Here is a 9110-nt window from a genome sequence, read left to right as displayed (position 1 = left end):
GGAAGATTGGCACAGATGTTAGCTCAGGGCTAATCTTCCTCAAGCAAAAGAAAGAGGAAGATTGGCAGTGGATGTTAGCTCAGGGCAAATCTTAAATAGTATTTGGATCTTTCCAAACAGCTGACAGAACCTCACTGTAATTAGAATTCACTTTAGAAGAGGAGAATTAGGCCAATTATTATCTTTGTCAAAATGAAGTTTCAGAAGCAGAAAATAGTTTGAAGTTTGCTTTTTTCAGAACTGCCATCTAATTACTCAGGGTTTAAGTTATCAATGCATACTTTTTTTCATAAATAACTTGACATTAATTTTAAGTGTTTTTTAAGTGCTTAGTATGAAAAAGTGTTACTTTTATTTACTTATAAGGTGTTAGTAGGAGGTAGGTGGTGTGATTTTGCTTTAAAAGTTGTACCATCATCTGGCATGACACTACTATTTGCATAATAAGCCACATATCTTTGTTTGCCAAATGTAGAAAATTATGTGTTTATAAGATGCTATGAAAATTTAGGGAAAAAAATTCTCCCCTGCAACCAAAATTCTTCTTTGAAAGATCTGTCTGTAAATGTTTCATATGTTTATGAGGAAACGTGAAGAAGTTAGTGACCCATATGAAGTATGCAAATTTTTGTTATCCTTCGATGAAATTTATGGTGAGTTTGTGTTGCTAACTGGGATTTTGCAGTGAACAGTTTCTACACTGAAATGTGTATCATCACTGAATAAGACTAAAGTCTATAATAAAACCCAGTAAGATAATGTCAGCCAAGAAATCAAAATAAAATAAAAATTTTAAAAGCATTAAAACTTTATATGCTCTTACCCGAAGGAATTTCTCATTTTTCAAGATTTGGTGGTAGAATGATAAAACATTGTAAAATCTTATACTGTTGCAGAGAATAAAATGAGAGGAAGAATGATAGTGTTGAAAACGAACCGTGCACATGATGTTACAGAGAGTAGAGAGCAGACTGAAGACGGGAATAGGAGTAGGGGTTGTCCATAGTAAGTGAATAACACTCTCCACTGCCACAAAATATTAATATATACTATTAATACACCAGGGAGTTTATATATGAAAAGAAAGAACCAAAATTATTCTCAGCAACCCTGACCTGACTAGATGTCCCAACCACATCTATATTTTCAGCTCTTCAAAGAAGGAGAAGATGAGGGAAGGCGAGGAAGTAGACAGAGGAAATCTGGGAAAAGTAATTTTCTTCAGCTACAAGTGATGAAAACCTATCATCAAATACAAAGAAAGGGAGACAATAAGCGGATTTATTATCTCACACAACGTGAAGCTTGTAGGTAGGGCAGACTCAAGGCTTGGCAGCTAGGGCTCAAGATCAATGGCTCAGAGATTCTCTTGGCTCGTATCCTGTAACACCCTCAGAATAGACTGATGTTGAAGTGTAGTGTATGAGAGAAGGTTCTATTTATTTATACCTTTTAGGTGTTTGCATTTGGATCCTGAATCTGACACTCAGTAGGTATTTGACCCTGGGTAAGTTACTTAACTTCTCTGAAACTCGGATTCCACTTTTTAAATCTGAAGATGGTGTTCTTCTCAGCTTTAGTGACTGTCACATATATCTCCCCAAAAGATTAGTAACGATGGTGATGTCTGTGGTGATGGTGATTCCTCTGTCACTCAGAGGATTTAGATAGGTTTCTTCCTGTTGTAGACATTGATGTGAACAGAGAAATGGTGTACACATATGTGTCAACAGTGGAAAGTTGCACATTTCTTTCTAGAGCTTAATCAGTACCTCACCACAATGACCCCAAAATATACATTCACAACCAAGCACTCTGTCAGTGGAGATATTAGGTACTTGGTGTCTAGGATTTAAGTGCAATAGCTTCAGCTCCTCCATCTATAGTCCATAGTAGGCACCAAAGCTCTGAGCAGTAACCTGACAGGGATGGCATAAGCATTTCTTGTTTCCGTGGAGCCCATGTTCCTTTATTCTGTCCATGATTACTTTGTGCTTCACCCAGCTGACTCTTCTGTGGAATGTGTAGCCTTTTAAAAATCCATTCTTATCATTTCCTTAGATAGTTTCATACTTTCCTTTCTGAGCCATCTTTACCACTTGTCTCTGTTGTGGCCCCTTCCCCCATACCTAGCAATGACTTTTTCCCCAAAAGATATTTTTAAAAATTACATTTGCATTGTTTGTTTGTTTTCTGAGCCAAGTGGAAAATATTTAAAGTGTACATGATGGGTGACAGAATTTTTTCACAATGAAAGAGAGAAATAATAATAAAAATAACAATAATACTAAACTAATAATAACATTATAATTTTAGAAATCCTGGATAGATAAAGAAAATACATTGTAGAATTAGAAACAAATGCATTTGGGGGTTAGCAATCTGATGCAAGGCAGAAAACACCAAGATAAAACTATACTCTTACTTTAATCAATCTGTAAAAAAAATGATCAAAATTTAGACTTCTGAAAATCTTTTGAATGATTCAAATATAGATCATAACTGTGGGAATTGAGTTGAGGGACAATATTCAGGCCAAAGCAATGGTTTGAGTTATTTTCTTTGAAAGAATATTTCAAACTACTAAAAATGTGATTAAGAACCTGAGAAATGATTCACTCAGATAAATGGCTTGCCCAGTTCACTGATACCATGAGATCTAAGCTCATGTAAGTTTTATAAAGGCTTGAATTTTTAATTTTTTTTCACAGTTATATTTCTAACACAGAAGTGGATGTGGAACATGGTAGGTACTAAATAAATATTTGTTGAAGGACCTGAAGAGAATGATCATGTTTTTAAATTTAAGGTTAGAATACATCTTGATTGTCCCTAAATTGCCATGTTATGTTATCTCATGTATTTTTATAATCAATATATCTAAAACTTTATTTTAAAAAACATTTTGATATAGATTCAGACATACAAATCCAAGAATAGTACAAAGAATTTCTGTATACCCTTCAATCAGATTCCCCAAATATTGGCATGCAGTCTTCTTGCATTCATATAATACATATAAATACTGAAATATTTAGGAGTAAAGGACAATCATAACCACAGTGTAATTTTCAAAAAAGGAAGTTACCATTGATATAATATGAGTTCATCTGAAGACCTTATTCAAATTTCACCAATTATCCCATATAGAAAAATAAACCCCCGAATCATGTGTTAATACAAAGTTATAAAGTCCTTCAGGGCTGGCCCTGTGGCCAAGTGGTTAAGTTCATGCGCTCCACATTGGAGGCCCAGGGTTTTGCCAATTCGGATCCTGGGCGTAGACATGGCACCACTCATCAAGCCATGCTGAGGCGGCATCCCACATAGCACAACCAGAAGGACCTACAACTAGAATATACAATATACAATACATTGGGGGCTTTGGGGAGAAGAAGAGGAAGAAGGGGAAAAAAAGGATTGGCAACAGATGTTAGCTCAAGTGCCAATCTTTTTAAAAGTCTCTTTATCTCCTTTAATCTGGAAAAATTTCAGTCTTATCTTTTATGACCTTGACTTTTTTTCGATGAGTACAGATCAGCTATTTTATAAAAAGTACCTCAATTTGGGTTTGTCTGATGTTTTCTTGTGATTAGATTCAGATTATGCATTTTATGACAGAAATACCATAGTCGTGATATCATCACATTAGGATTCATAGGATGTTGATTTTCCCCACAACTACTTTCGTTAACTTTGGTCGTTTAGTTTATGTATTAGTTTCCTATTGCTGCTGTAACACATTACCACCAACTCTGTGGCTCAAAACAACACAAATTTATCATATTACGGCTCTGCATGTCAGAAGTTAGACGTGGGTCTCACTGGGCTAAAATCAAGGTGTTGGCGGGGTTGTGTTCCTTCTGGAGGCTCTAGGGGAGAATCGTTTCCTTGCCTTGTCCTGTTTCTAGAGGCCACACACATTCCTTGGCTCACGGTCCCTTCCTCCATCTTCAAAGCCAGCAACATTGCATCCCTCTGACCTTTTTCTGTAGTCATGTCTCCCTCTGACCACAGCTGGGAAAGATTCTCCACTTTTAAGGAGTCATATGATTAGATTGGGTATACCTGGGTAAGTCAATATAATTTCCCATCACTAGGTCCTTAACCTTATTCATATCTGCAAAATCCCTTTTGTCATGTAAGGAACAGACACAGGTTCTGGGGAGGAGGACATGGACATTCTTGGGAGAGGTATTCTTATGCCTACCATCAGGAAGGCGGTGTTTGCCATGTTTCTTCACTGTAAACTTACGATTTTCCCCTTTGCACTTGATAATTGTATTGTGTGAGATAGTTTGAGACTATGTAAATATCTTGTTACTCATCAAACTTTCACACACTAGTTTTAGTAGCCGTTGATGATTCGTGCCTTGGATCTGAAACATTGCTTTTTTCCCACATTGTCCAAGCTTTTAAGGAATTAAGGGCTGCCCTTCAGACCATGTGTCTTTGATGAGGTTGCCCCCGCTGTAGATCCTGAGAAAGATGTGGGTAGAAATAATTCATTTGGGATGTGATCCCAGGAAATGCAGAGGCGGAGTGGAGAAAGGAGAAAAGTAAAGGAGGAAATCCAGTGAAGGATGTATTAATGAGTGGTGTACTCTTGTGGGAAAGTAGTGCTTAAATTCCCTGGGGACCCTCTGAGCACCTGTATAGAACACATTTCAGAATTGTCCCACCAATGAATGAAGATATTGGGATATTTATCCTTCATCTCTGTATCTCTGATGGCATTAACTCTCCATCACCTCAGGCTGGCATGCTCCAGTGGCCAGAAAAAGCCCTTGGTCAGAGAGACTCAAGTGCTTGAGGCAGGAAGCCCTAAACATGGACAGGAACTGTCAACCAAAGTCGCAGGGGATCTCCACATTGGTGGAAGGGATTTGGTGGGGCAACTGAGAGTGTCTTTTATACTTTATTCGTACTGTTAATGATTAAAATAAATCTTTAATGATATTCTCCTCAGCTTTCCAGAGTCTTAAGCAGCTGATTCTAATCTCAAGTGAAAACTATTTTATCTTCTAGATCATTTCAGTGGCTCTCTTATAGGAGCTAGAATCGTTGACCTTTAGAGATGGACAGAATCCAAGAGGTATCAAGATCAACTTATTTTTAAAAGGGAGAACACTGAGGTCTCGGAATTCCCAGAGATGCCTGCCATCCTGCAGCTGTTTAGCGGCAGTATTATGATCAAAATGTGGGTTCCTGACTTTCTTATTAAAGTAAAGTTTGCATATCTGACCAAAACACTAAAAGAAACTCTTATGGGTGTGTTTTGCTAATTAGAGAGGGAATATTTTCCTGATGATCTTTTTTTATCCTGTAATGAGTATATTTTTTCTGGGTAGACATTAAACATAAAAAGTTAATTTATTTTTTTCAAAACCAACAATACAATTGTCTTTAGGCTTTTTATTCAGAAAGGCCTGGGGAACTTGAAAGCATTTTCAGTTCCACTATTTGGGCATAACAGCAAGAAATATTCCAAGAGCAACAGGACTGTGTGCAACAGTAGGATACAGTTTTGTTTCACGTATAATGATTTTAAGTGCTCCATTGCCTTTTAGGCCTAGTTATTTGTTGTTTTGGTTCTGTTACCTTGTGGCAAGTCAACAATGTCGTGGTAACCCTGATCCTCAATAGCTTTTGATAGCCGATAATCCTTCAGCTCAGTAACACAGAATATTATTTTCTCTAGATGCATTTTTCATAGAGTAACCTTTAGTCATTTCAAAACTGAAATGAGTAAAATATCAAATTAGACGTACAGAAAATATAAACAATAGACATCTCCGAACAATATCAATTATATTTCAGATTAGGACTGCAGTTAAAATACAGGCTCGGAATTCAAATGACTGGAACTTTTGTCAACTGTATGACTGTGTGCAAGCCTTCTAGCCTTTATAAGCATCAGTTTTCTCATCTCTAAAATGGGGCTGATAGGGGCTGGCCCCATGGCCGAGAGGTTTAGTTCATGCTCTGCTTTGGTGGCCCAGGGTTTCACCAGTTCGGATCCTGGGCGCGGATGTGGCACCACTCATCAGGCCATGCTGAGGTGGTGTCCCACATGGCACAACTAGAAGGACCCACAACTAAAATATACAACTATGTACCAGGGAGCTTTGGGGAGAAAAAGGAAAAATAAAATCTTTAAAATGGGGCTGATAACAGCACATGCCTCTCAAGATCATTGAGAAGATTAAATCAGAGGACCTATGTAACATGCTTAGCACTCTAATGAATTCTTGATAAATGTTAACTGTTAGTATCATGAATATTAGAGCCATGCCCCCACACAACTAAGACAAACATTCGCAGATAATTTGCTGATAAAAGGCAGATGTGCTACAGTGGTGAGGAAAGAACGATAGACAGCACTTCACAAGCTCCGCTACTCTGAGGTAACTGAAATAATACGAGGTCAGGATTTTGATAGTGTTTTGGAAGAAGGGTTACCTCAGGCTTAATTTCACTTGGGTAGAATTCAAATTATTAATTTATCTATGTGATGAAAATTCCTGGCCCTTATCTTAAATATTTCCAGCAGTTTTGGGTACAAGAGAAATGGGAGCAATATACCTTTCTGACAACATCCCATGAAATAGGCATAAAAAAGCACTGAGGGGGCCGGCCCCATGGCTGAGTGGTTAAGTTCGTGCGCTCCACTGCAGCGGCCCAGGGTTTCGCTGGTTTGGATCCTGGGCGAGGACATGGCACCACTCATCAGGCCACATTGAGGCGGTGTCCCACATGCCACAACTAGAAGGACCTGCAACTAAGATATACAACTATGTACCGGGGGGATTTGGGGAGATAAAGCAGAATAGGAAAAAAAAAAAAAAAGATTGGCAACAATTGTTAGGTGCCGATCTTTAAAAAAAAAAAAAAAAAGCACTGACATTGGAGTCAGTTGGGGGAATGAGAGAGGACTGTTGCTTTGATGGGGGGTAATGTGTAAACAGTGAGTTTAAATGCTCTCAGAGCCACACAGATGATAAGAGTCAAGTCAGCCTTTAGGTAGATAATAGGGAATCATGGGACTGTGGTAAATGTGAGACTAATAGGCCCCATCCAACAGTCTTCAAAATTACACAAACATACTAAGAAACCAAATAAAGGAGTTCTGTGGACCAAATCCAGCCCACACGGCAAGAGTTTGGACCTCTTGTGAGTCTCAAAACTATCTTTTTTTCTAGTAAACTATAATTTCTCTAAGAGGTTTGTAACAACAAGAACAGTTTACGAAGAGTGAAAAAACACCTTGGCTTTTCTTTAGTCATGGGAAGTTATTGGAATGGATCATATACAACTTCTTTTCTCCCCACTTTTTATTGAGAGGAAGATTGGCCCTGAGTTAACATCTGTTACCAATCTTCCTCTTTTTGCTTGAGGAAGATTGTCCCTGAACTAACATCTGTGCCAATATTCCTCTATTTTATGTGGGATGCCACCACAGCATGGCTTGATGAGTGGTATGTAGGTCCACACCCAGGATCTGAATCTGTAACCGGGGGCCACCAAAGTGGAGCACGTGACCTTAACCACTACACCACTGGGCCAGCTCCCAAAATACAACTTCAGAGACTCAGTTTCCTCGTATATCAATGGTATGTATTACATCCTTTACTAAATTTAAAAGAAGTTTCCTTGATACTATTTGTCACAAACTTTTTCTGAGTATTCTACTAACATTATTTTAATTGAATTTCCATATTGGAAGATCATAGATAATTATAGATCTAAGTACTTCCTTAGAACCTTGTAAATTTTAAATTTAAAAAATTCCAAATTCATTTTTATTTTTACCTAGGTAATGCATGCATATCATTAGAATCAAATATGTTTTTAATGAAAACTGCATTCTCACTTTTCTCACACCCTCACTTCCTTATGCACCTCCATTCCAGTCACACTCCCCAGATGCAACACATCCAATCCCTTTCCATATTTGCCCTGGAATTTACCTCCATATTTCTAACAAATGTGCTTGAACTGCTGTTTCTTAATTTATCACATTTAGACATTTCCAATGTTGCTTTATTAACATTTAAACCTTCCTAACATCTTTTCCTTTACTCATCTTTTTTCAACAGATATTTTCTGGGCACCTACTGTGTGCTGAGTGTTTTCTAGGCTCTGGGAACACAGAAGACTAAAACGATGTCTTCTCATGACACTTCCGTTGTAGTAAGGGAGGTACACGATGAAGGACTATGGGTGATATGAGAACAAGAGGCAGGACACAGCGGGAGGGGAATGGGAAGCTTTTCCTCTTCGCAATTTCTCAATATAATTCATCAAAATACTTTCTACTTAATCAAGAAGTGTATTTTGATATACTTCCTTTCTCATTTCCCTTTTCGTTTTTCCTGACATTCATAATGGGCTTGTTATTACATTTGCTTCTTTTCCTGAATATCTATCAGTATTTTTCTCCAAATGCTCCAACAGATCTCTCACAAAGCTGTTGCTGTATTTTGCCCAAGTGATCAAACATAATTCGCAATGCTCTATTACCCGGATTTCTTCCTCCCCCTGCTATCCATCCTTTCTCTTCAGGTTCAGCTATTGCTCTCAAAGGCTTGTGTTCCTTGTCATTCTGGGACGTTATTTCACCATTGTCTTGAACCTCCTCTTTCCTGATTGCTTCTTTTCCTTTTTCTCCCTTTACTCCTTCCCTTTTGCTAAAGCACGTCTTCCAGGGACTTCTTTAGAAAGTGTGCATAGGAGGACTATGTGTTAATCATTGCCTGTCTGGCTGTATCGTTCATCTGCCCTCTCCAAACCTGATCCCTCCTCCTTCATTAAATGACCATTCCATCCTTCGAATTGCTCAGACATGCTGGACTTCTTTCTCTCTTAATGCTCCACATGTAATCCTTCCATAAACAAATCCCGTTGGCCTTCAAAAGAGATCTAGAATCTGACCAGTTCGTACCATCTCCACTGGTTAGTGCTCTGGTGCAAGCCACCATCATCTCTCACCTTAATTATTCTAATCACCTTCCACTTGTTTTTTCCCTTCTTCTGTTTCAGTCAGTTCTCGAAAAGGCAGCCAGATAGTCCTTTAAAAATCTAAGTCAAATATGCCCTTCTGTTCAAAA

This window comes from Equus caballus, chromosome X (assembly GCF_041296265.1).
Source record: "Equus caballus isolate H_3958 breed thoroughbred chromosome X, TB-T2T, whole genome shotgun sequence".
Lineage (NCBI taxonomy): Eukaryota > Metazoa > Chordata > Mammalia > Perissodactyla > Equidae > Equus > Equus caballus.
The sequence above is the reverse complement of the archived record's forward strand: the minus strand, read 5'-3'. Positions refer to the sequence as shown.